Raw genomic sequence first — 16783 nt, 5'->3', positions numbered from 1 at the left:
CATAAGGTAGTGAGAAAGCCCTTATCCATAGAAAATCCTTGAATCCTCCAAGGGGACAGAGGTCACAGGTCTCTCCACTTTGCTGTAACTATACCAATTATGCCTGAGGCCCACACCCGCTTCAGCACCAAAATGACCTGGGCCAAGTTTGGCATGTTTGAGATGGTGATACTGGTGACTCCTGAGCCTGCTGTTACAATAAGCAAAATCTTCTCTAGGGATGCCTCTGCAAACAAAATGCCCTACCCTGGGGATTAAAGTGCTTCTTCTTCATGCTTCTGCAATCCCTGCCACAGATCTCCATCCCTGAAATCAAAATTATATTTTAAATACATCTTTTCTGACCTTCTCCTCCATCAGACAGTGAGCTTCCTAAGAACAAGGGATTCTTCTTATTCCTCTTTGTATCCCTCACATAGCACATGGTAGGCACTTATCAGTTTCCTATGTCACCAGCCATACAGTGACCTGATTAGCCTCTATAAAGTTATGGTTACTAAGGTGGAAGCTTTCATGGTGCCGCAAAGCCTCAAAAAAAGGGAGTAATCAAGTTTATCTGGTGGCAGGTGTGTCAATAGGGGCTTCATAAAGGAAGTGACATGTGAGCTGCCCTGAAAGATAAATAAGTCCTCCTTTGCTTACAGAAGGTGAAGGAAGGGAGCTAAGAAGGACATTCCAATCCCAAGAAAAAACAAACAACAAAAACTCAATTCAGAAGCCAGTGTGGGTTCACCTTTTTGATCAAGTTATTTTCTTTTCTCTATGGTGTTAGAAGAAAAAATTATATATTTTAAAATAGCATATTTGTTTTAGTGATTTTTAAAAAATATGTCTCAAAACAATTCATGACATGAGATAAAATGCAAAGTACATGATATGCTTGAGTGAATGCATACTACTGACAGAACAGAAATACTAAAAATGTACTGAGCCTGTTTCTGAGCCCCTAAGCCCTGAGCTCTGAGCCTTCAGACCAGGTGAACTCAACTAGTGTGCTCCAGCACCAAGAGAGCATAGGTCACAGCACCATTGCTGGAAACCATCTACTGGTCTAAAATCACACTTCAGCCCCACTGCATCCTTCTCTGGGCAGCCGAGAGATATGTTGGACCAGCCTTGACAGCTGAGTCAGAGGGGTCTAAGAGGAAAGAATAAAGGAAGGTAAGTTGAAAAAAAGTACAATCCAAACTTTAAAAAAAATTGGCACTGTGCATTATATTATATTTATATATAGATGAGTTGTTTGCTGTTGAATATTAGGGGAGCATGGTGATAGAGAATGGGTAAGTAGTGGGGGTAATTTTATTAAAGCACAATATATACAGACCTGAAGTATTAAGGTGAAGCCCCAATGGACTATCAATGTACACTTAATAATAAAAAAAAAAAGACCAGAAGGAAAAATTCTGGGCGTGGGAGGTGAGTGGGCACAAGGAAAGGGGGAAATGAGGGTGAATATGGTCAATGTATTTTGTATCCATAAATGAAAATAGAGTGAAACCTGTTGAAATTGTTCTAAGAGGAGGGAGAGAGGGGAAGAGAAAGAACGATGGAGGGGGTAAATCTAAGATATATTATAAACACATATGTAAATATCACAATGTACAGCTATTATATGCTAATAAAATTATTTAAAAATCAACTTTCTTTTTATCTTTTTTCTGTTTTCAAAGCTATTTTTAACATAATTTACCGAAAAGGTGAGTAGAAAGTGCTGATAGCCTTCCTCACCTCACTCACCAGTTTTCCCTATTATCAATATTAATGCTGTACATTTGCTACAGTTGATAAGCCAATATTGGGACATTACTATTAACTAAAGTCCATAGCTTGCATTAGGGGTCACTGGTTGTGTCACACGTGCTATAAGTTTAAGACTGTGCTTAGGTTAGGAAAGGAATCAGCAGCTGGAATCCCCTGCTGAAGAGATATGTTCCCAAACCAGCCAGGTCTGACAGCTTCCCTCTGTCCTTCTGGCCCCTGCTTGTTTTAACCCATTCTCTAGCTTTGAAGCCTTACATCATGAGGTTACCTGTCCACACCTTATCTCCAATCTTAGGCTTGTCCTGCTCAGACCAGCAACCCAGGAGTAAGCTCTTGATGGGATGCAGTGTCCTTTTTCATTGATAGGTGATTTACTAAGTACCTATTATCATATTATGTGTCTAATATGATATAGCTCATTAATTCATAATAATAATAATAATAAGGCTTTCTTTACAGCTGAAGAAACTGAAACTCAGAGGGTTAAGTGCTTCACTCATGGCCACACAGCTAACGGCAGGAATTGCGACTTGATGCAGCTCTGGCCAGCTCCAAAGCCAGAGCTCATTCCAAACCACCCCCACCACCTCACACACACACTCATACTCACACACACACAAACACACACACACTTCATGCCTCAGTCAGGTGGTAATTGCTATTGTAAAAATTTTTTTTAAAGTCCATTCACTGTGTCACTTTTTCATCCATTCACGTTTGCTACCCACTCTCAACGGGGTATGAATTGTGAAGTGCCTATTTACCCATCTAAAATGCTCCTGCTCAAAAACAGAAAGCATTCAAGATGTTTTATGTTAAATATTTCTATTCCATAAAGAGTTTGTGTAATGAGGAGGAACTGGGACACTAATGAAATACACAAAGCAATAAACACTTGGAATGCTAATGGAGCACAGTGTGTTTGTGCTATGATTGGAGCCCCTTGATTAGACTTCACAGGGTATTACTTCCAACATAATTGTCAATGATAAAAGAGAAAGTCAAGCCTGGTATTCAGCACATATTAAGCACCAACCAAGACTAACTACCCTACCTTCAACTGGAACTCAATTATTTAACGGGCAATAACATGCAACATGATAGCTTGATAGTCCCCATCTTTTCAGAGAAGATACTGGAGAAATAGACTAAAACAATTGCATGAGAGGCTTAAGTAAGACACATAATCATCAGGTTGTTGACTAATAGAGGTTAGGGGAGACAGGGAAAAAGAGAGTCATAGAGGGGCTGAATCTGATTAAAGTACAATATATTCATTGTGAAATACCATGGCAAAACTCCTTTGAAAAATGAATATACACTTAAAAAATGTAAGGCAAGAATGTAAAACAGATCCTATTCAGGTAGTAGTGGAGGGGAAAAGTGAACAGAAAGGGTAAAGGAGGATGAATATGATTGAAGTACTTTGTATATTTGTACAAATAAAGAAAACAGAATAATGAAACCTGTTGAAATTGTTCTAAGAAGGGGTAGGGAGATGAGGGAGAATGATGGAAGGGGTGAATCTAACCAAGGTACATTGTAAGCACATATGCAAATGTCACAATGAACCCTCCTGTACAATTAATATATGTTAATAAGAATGTTTAAAAAATAATTATCAAGTATTAAGAATTATTTAACCTATTGAAACTATTCTAGGAATGGGGAAAGGGAGATGAAGGAGAATGATGGAGAGGGTGAATTTAACTATGATATATAGTAAGAACTTTTGTAAATGTCACAATGTACTCTAGTACATCATTAATTGAAAACTAAAATAAAAAATAATTAAAGTGAACTTCTCCAAAATAAATCCAACTTGAAAAGTCTAGTGGAAACAAGTATCTTATTAAATACATTATTATCACTAGTATAATATAATATATTGAAAGGCAGTACAGTATAATGGCTTTGTTGTTTAATATGTTTTTATCTTGATCAAGTTACTTAGCCTTTCTTTGTCTCAATTTGCTTATCAGTAAATGAGGACAAGAATCGCACCAAATCAAAAGGGTTATTGGGAGAATTAAATAAGTTAATTAGATAAAACTCTTGTACTAGTCGAACAGTCTTGTTTTGAAAATGCAAATGTTTCAATGAAATTAACATATTAGGGAACAATTTGAGCACAATAAGATATCCATGTTTATGCATGCCAACTTCTGTGGGAAACATTGGGACAACAAACAGAAAAGCGCACCTAGTTGAACTGAGTCTGCAGGGAATATGAAAAACACACACATGCACACTCCTCAGATATCCACCAACTACCTTAGCTCACCATATGCCTCCAGCCACCCCATCCTCATTCAGTGCTGCAGCTTTCTATTAGGAGTCAGGTGTCAGATAACTCTCAGTCCCTGGCTTTGAGATAGCTCCCTTCCTATTGCCTCTCAAGCTCATTCTCACAGTCACACACTTTACTTTTCCAAGTAAAATTACAATCTGGATTAGAAACCATTGAACATGTATTTTTTAAAAAACGGTGCTGTCATTTAATTAGGTTTCAGGGTGTGTGTGTGTGTGTGTGTGTGTCTCACTGTTGAGATTTTTTCAGACTTCTGTGCCCTAAATCCATTTTCCCCATAAACCCTGTGGTTGTTATTGTCAAGTTTGCATAGCACAGTGGTTATTAGAAGTGGATGTGTTATGTTTGAGTAAAATTGACCAGCATGTAATAAATACTCATAAAATCCAATTATTATTGTTGTAATTATTATACAAAACTAACAGTTTCTTTTCTTGGATCATTTTGTGTTTGAATTAACTTTATTATTAGTTTGAATACTGTCTGTGTTATTATTATTACTATACTTATTCAGGAATGTTTTTATGAGTCACACATATGTGAGATTGTTCAAGTATATAAAACAATACAATAACTATCACTTGAGAATTTCAAATGTACTGAGTGCCCTGGTCACCTGTCCTTATCCCTTGAGACTACAGATAAAATTCAGACCTACTGGCAATCTAGGTAACCCTATGTATCTGACATGAAGATACCCAGCTTTAGACACCGTAATGTATTCTGGACGAAGTATCCCTAAGTATCTTCCACCTGTGATCACATAAACAGAAGTGTGCTATTTACATTGCAGGGAAGGGAGGGAATCAGCAGGCCCAACAAGGAGCTGAGGTCATGGAAAGAAGGCAGGAAGTCTTTGGAGACACTTTCTAAACATCCAGGACACAGTAAGAACACAAATACAGTCATGAGAACAACATTTCAAGAAACGCTTCCCTAAGCAATTTTGTTGTACAAATATAAAGTGTGTTTACAGACTAAGATGTCTACAATATCACCATTGTAGTAGAACCACCATCATTTTAGGATACCATGAGGCCTAAGATTGGTCTTTGTCCTTGAGGCTCTTACAACTTGAAAATAGTGTGCCTATACTCGTAACACCTCCAGGGGTGACCATGAGAAACAGGCTTTAGAAATCATGGTCTGGCCAGTGGAAAAGATCCTAGAACTTGGGAGCTTTTGGGTTTCACACAGAACCATCAATAAGGATGGCTTAATGTACAGAAGCTGACTAAGCACGTGTGGTGGCACACACCTGTAAACTTAGTACTCAGGAGGCTGAGGCAGGAGGAGTTAGAATTTGAGGCCAACCTAGGTTACATAGATGAGTTCCAGGACAACCTGGGCTTCATAGAAAAACTTTGTCCCAAAAAAAGAAGAAAAGAAAAGAAACCAGCTGAAAATCAAAAGACAATTTTGCCCACCTTCACCTCTTTACGACATTAACAGAGGTAACATAATTTACCATGTGAACAGAATATATGATATTATTTTAAAAAATCAATTCACAATTTTAAAACAAATAAGTTAATACATATGAGGGTTCTCAAAATTTTCAAATGATTCGTAATCATTATTACTAAATTGCTTCTCAAAATCATCTGTCTAAAATGAGATTCACTGCCAACTCACCCCACCTGCCCTTACTACCTGAATTTTCTTACCGCAGTGAGGGAAGCCACCAGGCAGCCAGTGTGGAAAGCCTGGAATCAAGCTGAACTACTTTTCCTTTGCAACTCCGCTGTTCCTCCCAAATTCAACCCTGTCAATTCCATTTCAAAATATGTTCCTTAACCTCTACCTTCTTATTTATCCTTACAGTTAAAAAAAAAATCTGTCTACCCAACTCTATTGCTCATCTTCCATACTGATGATAGAAGAAATTCCATGTCTTTTTCCAGTTTAAAAAATACTACTAATCTGGGAAGATGAAGACCAGTGGGAGGGGGAAAAGGACAAGAAAAGGCAATAGGAGGTGAATACAATCAAAATATCAAAATACACATTTTCATATGTGTATGAAAATGTCATAATGCCAGAATGAAACTCACTAAAATGTACAAAAAAATCCCTCAGACTTCCTGCTGCACACAGCATATATGATCCACTTCCCTTAGTATGGAAAAGCAAGGTCCTTGAAAACTGGTCACATCTTACCACTTAGCCTCATTAAATTCAATCTCTATAATTTAAACCCAAACTTTACCCACAAAAAGTTTACCATTAGCTACAAAATATCCAAGGTCTTTCCATGCCCACTATGTATTTTATATACCGTTCTTCTTCAACACATTCCCCATTACTGGGTGCATTTGAGGAAAGAGGATGGAAAGGGTACAGGTGAAAGAAAATTCAGTCCCATTCAATATATGTCTCTTCCTCTGGAATAGGATGAACACCTTTCTCATATCCTTTGCATTTCCAGGATCTAGTAGTTTCTTAGCCTATACTAGTCACTCAATAAATTTATAAACTAATGACTTTAAGTCATCTTTTGTACCAAGTTGTAAAATAGTTCACTCAAAGATAATCAAAGGCTTACAGCCCCCAAAGATTCAGCTTATCTTGTGTGGATCCCTTGGACAATGTCCAACCGTTCATTGAAAGAATCCTCCAGAGTCTCTTCTGTCATTTCTAATGTCTTTCATGATTTTTCCTGGTGGAAGAAATCTTGAAGATCCCTTGATTTTAATTTAAACTATGAAGATAAGTCAAGTGCTTCCCCCCCACACCCTGTTTATACTTCTAGTTGATGGACAGCCATGACTAGAACTAAGTTTTAAGTCTCTTTTTGATGCTTGTCATTTTTCCTACTTCCCATAGAATCCTTAAGCATTTCTCTTCAGTAAGAAATTCCCAACCTAGAGTTTTGGCAAAGTTCTCTCTTCTAATTGATGCTGTCTTCTTTCCAAGTTTCATTCTTACAATCTACATTCTCAAATACTCTTAATAGGGTATTTAAGAGTCCATTTATAGCTGATAGAGTTATTCTACATATTCATTACTCAATGAAAATTCCCAGCATTTCCAGCAATGACTGCTTCACCATCTGTTTTTCCTAACAGTTTCATGTTTTACTAACATCTACAGAGCAGTGTCTGGTCCAGTAGTAAAGAACAATCTTCTAATATAGACTAATTCTTAAAATCATTACAAGTGAACACAATTAAATAACCTGGAAAAATCCTAGCTCATTTTGTGACCAAGAAAAGAAATCTATATAATGAAATTGACAGGCAAAAAAAGACATTCAGGGAACAGTCTTATGACAACTTAAGTACTATTCTAAATGATCAATGAGATTCTGCAAATTTGACACAAATAATGAAAGAGCATCATTGTAGACCAATCAGATGATCTAACAACAGAGACTATAGTTTTGTGAAAAACTAAAGCAAAGGCCCCAAATCCATTTGACCTTCAGAAAAAGAATGTGTTCAAATGAATTTGCAGTATTTGAAGCCATGGGAGAGGGTGAAAGTAAAGAATTATAATTTTAGAAAGCTCTCCCATGTGATATCAATATATAATATAACTAAGGATCACTGAACTAAAGCAAAGCTCAACTAAACCATCCTAGAAATGTCTCTGATTTCTCCAGAAATGCCACAAAATACTAAAAGTTAAAGAAGTGATACTAAACCTACAAATAGATATGACAAAATCACACTTCACACCAAAGCAGAAGAAAGGGTTAGAGCAGGAACAGTGATGAGCTCATTTTGAGCATCAAGTATGAATCAGCTACTCTTGGGGGTTAGTTGCTCACTTAATCCTCCTAAATATTCTGTGATATATTTTCTCCATTTTAAAGATGAGGAAACTGAAGCTCAGAGAGTCTGTGTGTCTTATCCAATATAACAGAAACAATAGGCAGTGAAATTAGAAAGTGTATATCTTCTAGCTTCAAAAATGGTATGATTTCTATACAATGCTAGGCTCCAGAGACATGACAGGCAATCAGAAAAGCAAAGGTCCCCCCGTACAACTAATGTATGCTAATAAAAATGCTTTGAGAAAAAAAGAAAGACAAGGTCTTTCCATATATATATGGAACATGTTTCCAATAGCAGGACTATTAGAGGAGACCAGGTGGAGAAGGAAAGAAGAGACTGAGTGAATAATATTGAAAAACATTGCATCTGTGTAGGAAGAAGTCACAATGAAATGCACTGAAAAATATTGAGCAGTATGGGGTAGGAGGTAATGGTAAGGAAAAGTAAAAGAAGGGTTAGACTGATTAAAGTACAGTATATTTGCAAGTGAAATACTAAGGCAAAATTCCACTGAACAGACACTTAAAAATGAAGGACAGGAATGTAAAACAGGTCACGTTCAGAGGAGGGTAAGAATGGGAGGGGGAGGGTAAATGAAGAGGGTGAAGGAGGGTGAATACAGTTGATGTATTTTCTAAACATGTATGAATATGGAAACCTGTGCAAGTCATTTTAAGAAGGGGGAGGGGGAAAAGGGAGAATAATGGGAGGGATGAACCGAACTAGGGTACATTGTATGCATACATAGAAATGTCACAATGAAACTCCCTGTGTAACTATTATATACTAATAAAACATTTAAAAAAGAAAAGAAATAGCTACTGGACTAGGGGTATGGTTGGCCCTTGGTTGGACCTCCAGCACAACAGAAAAAAAAGAGATGAAAAAGAAAATTTGTAAAATAATAAATAGCAGGTGATTAATGGTTGATGTGCTAAAACTCTGTTTCCCCAAAGGGAATCTGACATTCAATACGTATTAGATCCTTATTGATATACACTCTAGAGCATAAGGATGCTAATTTATATTGCCTACTAAATGGTTTCCTCCTTCCAGCTCTCTCCATCTTAAAAGTCCTGAACTCAGAAAACTCCCATGTTATCCACTGTATCTATTTCAATTGCCTTGATCCTCCCTCTTCTTCAACTCCAACACAGATACTTGCTGGTTCCCAGATATAACATGTCATTTCCAATTATATTTATTGCACATGGTGTTCCCTCAGACCAAGGCAGAACAGTGGTCACTTCTCTTCCCATTTCTTCCTTTTGCAACCTACTTTGCCCTCCCCCATTACCCACAAAACTGCTCATATTATTTCTCCCTGTGAAGCTTTCCCTACTCCCAGAGTCTGCAAGGTGCTCATTATTCTTGAAGCATTTGCTTCTAAATCATTGGTTATATGCCTTTGCCTAACACTTGAGTATAATCTCCCAAAAGACAGTGACTACATTTTATTCATCCTTAAATCCCCCTAAACCTAGTAAGAATCATCCTAGTAAGAACTCAATGATATTTTAAGTGATCTATTACAAATTTAAATGATTTGTTGCAAAAGTCTTAGAAACACTATAATAACTTGAACTCTCAAAAATGAAAATTCTGAGTCTGTTGAGAATTGTTTTGAAAGCTTTCAAACAAAATAATTAAAATACATTGTATTATATCCCACATATTTTGAAGTTCAAGGTCCCATTCTTTTTTTAAATTATTCATTTATTCACATGTGCATACATTGTTTGGGTCATTTCTCCCCCGTCTCCCTCCCCCACTCACTCCTCCCTCTCCCCTTTGGTTCCAGGCAGGTCCTGTTCTGCCTTTATCACTAATTTTGTTGAAGAAAAGACACAAGGCTAATAAGGAAGACAAAGTGTTTTTTGCTAGTTGAGTTGAGGAGAGCTATACAGAAATATTCCTAGCATTGCTTTCGTGTACACGTGTGTTATGACCCATGTTGATTCATCTCTAACTTAAATGATATCTCTAGGCCACAATGGATCTGAATTCACTTATAGAAAATATCATCATAAAAATTCTGACTTTTACATTTTGAAACCCTTTTCTATATTTTAAATTGCTGAACCATTGATTCTTGTTCTCCTTGGGAATTTCTCCAATGTGAGTGACCTTCCCTTCTGCAACAGAAGCCTGATGAGAACCTTGTGTTTCTGACTCACATGAATATCCAAGCCCATCTATATTTGGAGTTGATGGAAACCTTGTGCCTTTGTGATAACTGTGAGAAAATGGCCCCTGCTGTGTTCCAGAAAAACCTACAAAGAAGAAACTTTTGTTTCTTGGTTACATGAAAATAAAGATCTGTCTTTCTTTGCACCTGCTGAAAAGAAACTTTTGTCTTCTTGGCTACCAAGAATATCCAAGCTTTTCCAACAGACTGGAGTGCATCTCCACCCACCTCTTTTTTTTCTTTTCTTTCCGTAACTGCTTTGGTACTAACAGATGATTTTTAAGGGACTAAGCCAAAATAATTTGTACAAAAAATGAGGGTTTTGATAGCAAAAGCTGGAAAGGAAATCTTTATGAATATGTAATGGGCATAAGCACCAATCCATAAGACTCTAATGTTCTCAACATACATTAGTGGGTTAGTCAGCTTTCCTTTGCTGTGACAAAATATCTGAGATAAACAACTTATAAAAAAGACTTATTTTTGCTCATAGTTTCAGAGGTTTCAGTCCATGATTGCTTGGTCCCATCACTTTGGGGCTCTGAGGAGTTAGAATGCCACAGTGAAGAACATGTGGTGAAATAAAGCTGCTCACCTCATGGCAACAGAAAGGAAAGAGAGTGCATGTCCCAGTGACCTTATTTCTTTCTACTAGAACCCAGCTCCAAATGTTTCCGCCACCTCCCACTAGTACCACAGCTGGCAACCAAACCTTAAATACATGAGATTCTGGGGGGGACACTCCAGATCCAACTCTAACACTCTGCCCCTGGCCCCAAAGGTTTATGTCCATCCCACAGTGCAAAATGCAGTCAGTCCATCTTCAAGAGTTCCCAAAGTCTTACCTATTCCAGAATTGTTGAAAAGTTCAAATCCAAAGCTTTCACTGAAACTCAAGACAAACTGTTAGATTTGAGTCCTTGTAATAATCAAAAAAGAAGTTGTATACTTCCAAGATATACTATTACAGGGCAAATATTCCCATTTCAAAAAAAGGAAGAATTGGACAATAGCAAGCAGGAACTGGACTCAAGCAAGAACAAAACCCAGCAAGGCAAATATTAAACCCTGTAAACTCTATGTCAGGTGTACAGAGCACATGGTGACAGGATGTGGGACCCAAAATGCTTGTGCAGCCCTGCCCCTACAGTCTTGCTGTCTGCAGCCTAAAGTCAACACTCTGCTGCTATAACAAATAGTTCAGGTGTATCAGGTGTGTCAGCTTAAAGGTTAATTTTGGTTCATGGGCTCAGAGGTTTCAGTCCATGGTCACTTGGCCTTCTTTGTTTGGCCCTCTTATATCAAGGGGAGAACATGTCCAAAGGAAGACTGTTCATCTCACAGTGACCAGAAATAAAAGAAAGACAAGAAGGATCTGGGGGTCACAACACACCCTTCAAGCACACACCTGGAATGACCTAACTTCTTTCCAGTACACTTCATTTTCAAAAGGTTTCACTACCTCAAAACAGTGCCACAGACTTGGCAACAAAGCCTGTCAGGCATGGGCCTTTGGGAGACGTTTAAGATCCAAACAATGGCACAGAAAAATATCTAGACATATTCCACTAGCAAATAATGCAGTGTCAGAATATTTGATATAGATGTCCTTGCCAAATCCTGGACTAATAAAATTAATAAAGTTCATCTTGGAGATTAAAATAAATAATTTTGGGAATTATGAAAAGTTCTACTTTATGTAGTTAGTAAGTCTCCAAAATTATGATACAGCTTGACAAATTCATAGTTTCAAGAAAGAGGTGAATAAATCCATGGGTTTAATAGCTGGCAGATATGTTATAAAAGGAAAACATAGAATTATTTATGCCTCTGAGATTTAATTCATGGGGAAATTCTCTTCCATCACTGAATGCACTTCATGGGAATACAGGAATACTAAATGCTACCTTTGACTTCTTCCTACATGAATGTTTGTATACGCTCAGTGAAATTTTTAAGTTCCTCTGGTGAAGTGCAAAGAAAATATTAGGAGCCCAAGAATTAGATAATGACATAAAGGAAACATGCAATAAAGACTAAGAAAGACAGGACCATTTGGAGTCATCCTAGAAAATCTCAATTTCTCTGACCAAGGACAATCACTTCACAAAAATAAGTGACAAATTCCCAAAACATACATTCCTGTACAGAGAGGAATTCACTTCTCACGTGTAAATACTTTAGGTGTTTAAAAAAAAAACAGATTAAAGCAAAGGAAACTTCACTATCATGCTGATTAAAACCGCCTTGTTTGGGAAATTTGGCTGTTAGAGCTCTCACTGGATTTCTCAGAAGGTGTGATGACAGTCTACTTTTGTGTGGTGATGTGGAACTTTAGCATGGGTGATTCTGCTTTGAGTTTTAGGGTCTGGTCTGTTGGCACCCAGTGCAGAAACTTAGTTAAAAACAATAGTGACAGGCTAGGGGCATGGCTCAAGTGGTAAAGTGCCTGCCCAGCAAGCACAAGACCTGACTTCAAACCTAGTGTTGCCAAAACAAAAAAAAGAGTCCTGTAATTTTTGTTCAACAATTCAAAAGAGAACATACAAAATTTCATTGTTTTTGTATTGATTACATGCTAAAATAATGATTTGGCTATACTGGGTTTTAAGTTATATTATTAAAATCAATTTAATTGGTTTCTTTTTATATTTTTAATTTACCTACAAGAAAATTTCAAGTTACATGACTAAAATTACATAAGTTTATGAGCAATTTATAAAGTTTTATGAGTTGCATTCAATTTCTATAGAGCAATACTGCTCTAGTCCAAACTCACTGAAAATGTAAAACTCCCCACAAAATTCCTACAGAAAATTATGTAACTTCTGCTTGTACATTTTTATTGACAGGGAACCTATAAGTCAATACTTTCATTTTTCTTTTTTTTGCAGTGGCATAAAAATTTTTAAGTCAAAACAGATACTCTGAAAACAATAGGTTATAAAATAATAATCAAGGCCACAAGCCCTCACTGATTTTATGACATAGCACACCAGTTGTCATGGACCTGTTTCACAACTCACTCAAAGAGCACATGAAAGAAATTACATTCAAATATTATATTGCAAAAATCCATATGTCAACATTGCAAGTACTTTCATTTCTGAACAAGTTTTACATATATTAAAATCTGCTTTGCTGTAATTTCTATCCATTCACTTATAACCTGGTTTTGACATTTGAGCTTCACAATAATTTTTCAATATTTTATGTTCATCAATGTGTCTTGTCTTTGCCAGGCTGAAAATATCCCATCCAATAAATGTCCACAGAACATACAATTTTAAGAGTTCCTGTTTTCTTGGTTATCATCTGTTGAGACTTCTGTCCAGTAATATTCCTCAGGCAGGAAAATTGGTCCAAGACTGGGAGGTGAGCAAAAGTGATTCCTGGTGTCCTTTTGGTTGTGTACAGGGCATTGTGAGCTGCACCTCTGAGGAAGCTCTAGTTCTGTACAGTGCGCACTTTCACTTGCCTTTGATGGACTAGGCTGTTTTCCAGCTCTATAGGAATCTGATTTAAGTTATAGGAAATGAATCACAGCTGAAATGTTTTCTTCCCTTAGCAATGCGAAAGTCTCCTGTTCACAACAACGCAGATGAAATTTATCTGGCAGAGAATATAAATATCTGTAAGTCAAAATCTCATTTTGAGTTAATAAAATACTTGACACATTTCATCTTAATTTTGTGGTTTTACCTTTTTGAAAATTATAGTTTGCTCCTCGTGAAATGGGATTTCCAAAACACAGTATCATGCATGGGATGTGGTCTGAGCACAGATAATACTTTCCTGGTCCTACCAGGCACACATTCTACCTCCAGAGCTTTTAAATGACCTCATTAGCACTACTCACACTTTGGGTTTATGGTGAAAGAAAAGACTTATTTCTTCCCAGATGATACTCCAGCAAAGTTTCCCTGTGAACTGAAGTTCTCTGAAGAAGCTGCATCTATATTAAATATCTTAGAACTGTCTGGCCTTGGCTGACCAGATCATCATGACTGTGGAAACAGAATGTTGTAGGTCAAGAGCCGAAATAATCTTGGCTGTCTTAGTTCTTTTAATAACCATTTACTTTCAACCTTTGTATCTGCCCTAACATCCTCATGACAATTAGGTAAACTTCTTGGAATGTATCACTAAGCTTAGAAGACCCCCGGCTTCTACCAACCCTAAAGCTAAGAAAGCTATAACACAACATCTGAAACCTACCAGAAGAAAATTGGTCCAAGACTGGGAAGATACTTTCCCCATCTTTCTGTAGCCCTACTTAATGCCCCAGCCAATATATTTAGAAAATAAATTTATTTATGACTTTCTTTTGTGCTATGACTATTAAAGTTTATGTAACCTTTCCCACAGTGAAACATGTAATTCAAAGTAATTAGAATCCATCTTCCCATGTCATGGTCACTCATATTTGGCTCAAAATAAAACTATTTTCTTTTCTTTATTTTTTTATTTATTTAGTGTGTGTTGGGCAGGGGGGAGTGTACTAGAGATTGAATTCAGGACCTCACATTTGCTACTCAAGCACTTTACCAATTAAGCCACATTCCCAGTCCTTTGTTTTTAGTTTATTTTTCAGATAGGGTCTGGCACTAACTTTGCCTAGGGTGGCCTCAAACTATGATCCTCCTACTCTGCCTCCTGAGTAGCTGGAATTACAGGTGTCCACCACCATTCCTGGCCATAAACTATTTTCTTATTTGCTTTAAATAGGAATCTTAATTTTACACTGACACCTCTATCACGTAGCACTTTTTTTGGGTCACAAATGCTAACTTTTCTCTTTTTACACTTATGTCTTTTAAATTTAGTGTTAAGAATTTGAGCTCATTATTCCAGTTTGAGAAAATCATAGTCATGTCTTTTATTGCTTTATCAAGACCATTCAGACCTCAAAGAAAGATTTGGTCAGCTGTATCTGCTTCCACAATTTAGGTAGGAGAGAGAGAATTGGAGCAAAAGGATTTCTCTATGGAAGCAAGATGGAGTGAGCAGTCGTTGATAAAGGTATTGAGGAGCTGAAACTTACACAGTTTGGGCATGGGAAAGAATAATGCAAAATTGTCCCATGTTCAATAAAACTACTCGCCTCAGAAAAAGAATGTAAAATGGCTAGAGCCCCTCCAATGTTCCTGAGAGGGCCCCTGAGACCGAGATTCTTTAGCTTCCCCTTAAGTCTGTTCTAAGGGGCAAAAAGGACCCTCAGTACCTAGATGTGCTGGTTTCACGCACAGCTCACAGCTTTTATGTGATTCATTTCTTTGGCTCCCTGCCTCTTTACAAAGCATATGTACAAATCTCCATGTACTTACTTCTATAAGCATCTATTATCATTATTATTATTATTCAGCCTGTGACAAATAACTTTTAAAAATGTCATTTTAGGGATATGACGGTTTCAATTCTAATGAAGATGAAGTTTTCAAAACTGTTGACCTTCGCAAACAGCAATTTTCCTTTTAGACGTCTTATAGATACTGACAAAGATTCTTTGCCTAACCAAAACTGTGGTCAGCTGCTTAAACTTTCTTCAAGGCCCATCTGTGCACTTCCTTGTAAAATCCAGTTTTAGCAAGAAGACTGATAAGTTGATTATCAAGACTCCTCTACCCTCAATATCTGATTGATTTCCACATCCTCCACAAGCTCCAGAGTTTCATCACTCTGGCCTGAGAATACTAATAGGGCAATTTAGCTAGAATTACCTTTATATTTTGTTTTTTAGTAATTTGTTTATCCACTGATGCCTCACCCTGCTCTCCTTGCCTACAAAATACCCCCTTGACCATGCTGTTTTCAGAGTCAACCCAATCTCTCTCTTCCTACTGTAAGGTACCATTACAATGGTCCTTATACATATGGTAAGGGTCTTTAATAAAGTCTGCTTTAACAAGTAGCATCGAATAAATTTTCTTAAACAATACCCACTGGGATGGTTAATCTTGATTATCTGCTTGATTGGATTGAGAGATGCCTAGGAGATTAGTAAAGCACACCTCTGGGTGTGTCTGTGAAGGTGTTTTCAAGGAGGATTAACTTGGGGGGTGTGGAGATTCACCTTGAATGCAGGCAACACCACACCACAGGCTGAGGGCCAGATGAAATAACAAGGGGAAAAGGAGAACTCCAGCTGGCACAGCAGGCAGATTCTCTCCCATTATGTGAGCTACTATACTCTGCTTTGCCATGCCCTCCCCATCATGATGCACTGGGACCTCTGAAACTATGAGCCAAAATAAACCTTTCTTCCCTTAGGTTGTTTCGATGGACATTTTGCCAATGATAAGAATGCTTAACTAATACAGAAAAGTGGTGCCAGAAACTTACAGTCATTGCTACGACTATTCCTGACAGTGTGGTTCAGACGCCTTTGAACTAGTTTGCAGAAGTCTGGGAAATTTTAGAGAAGCAAGCTGGAGAAGTCCTAGTATGCTGCAAAGAGCTTAATAGGCAATTCTAGTGGGTGCTCAGAAACCAGAATGTGGACAAGCAAGACTCACTCATGAGGTTTCAGATGGAAATGAGGAGTCTTCGGGAAGTGGACTACAGACCATGTGTGATAGACTCTAGCAAAGAACTTGCCTACATTTTGTCCTGGTCCTGAGGTTTTGTGGAAGGCAGAGCTTAAAAGTGATTAATTAACTTACCTGGTAGAAGAGATTTCAATGCAGCCCACCATGCAGGCTGTCATGTGGTATTACTTGCCTCTTTGAGCCAGGTTTATAT

The sequence above is a fragment of the Castor canadensis genome, chromosome 3 (genome assembly GCF_047511655.1).
Source record: "Castor canadensis chromosome 3, mCasCan1.hap1v2, whole genome shotgun sequence".
In the NCBI taxonomy this organism is placed as follows: Eukaryota; Metazoa; Chordata; class Mammalia; order Rodentia; family Castoridae; genus Castor; species Castor canadensis.
The sequence above is the reverse complement of the archived record's forward strand: the minus strand, read 5'-3'. Positions refer to the sequence as shown.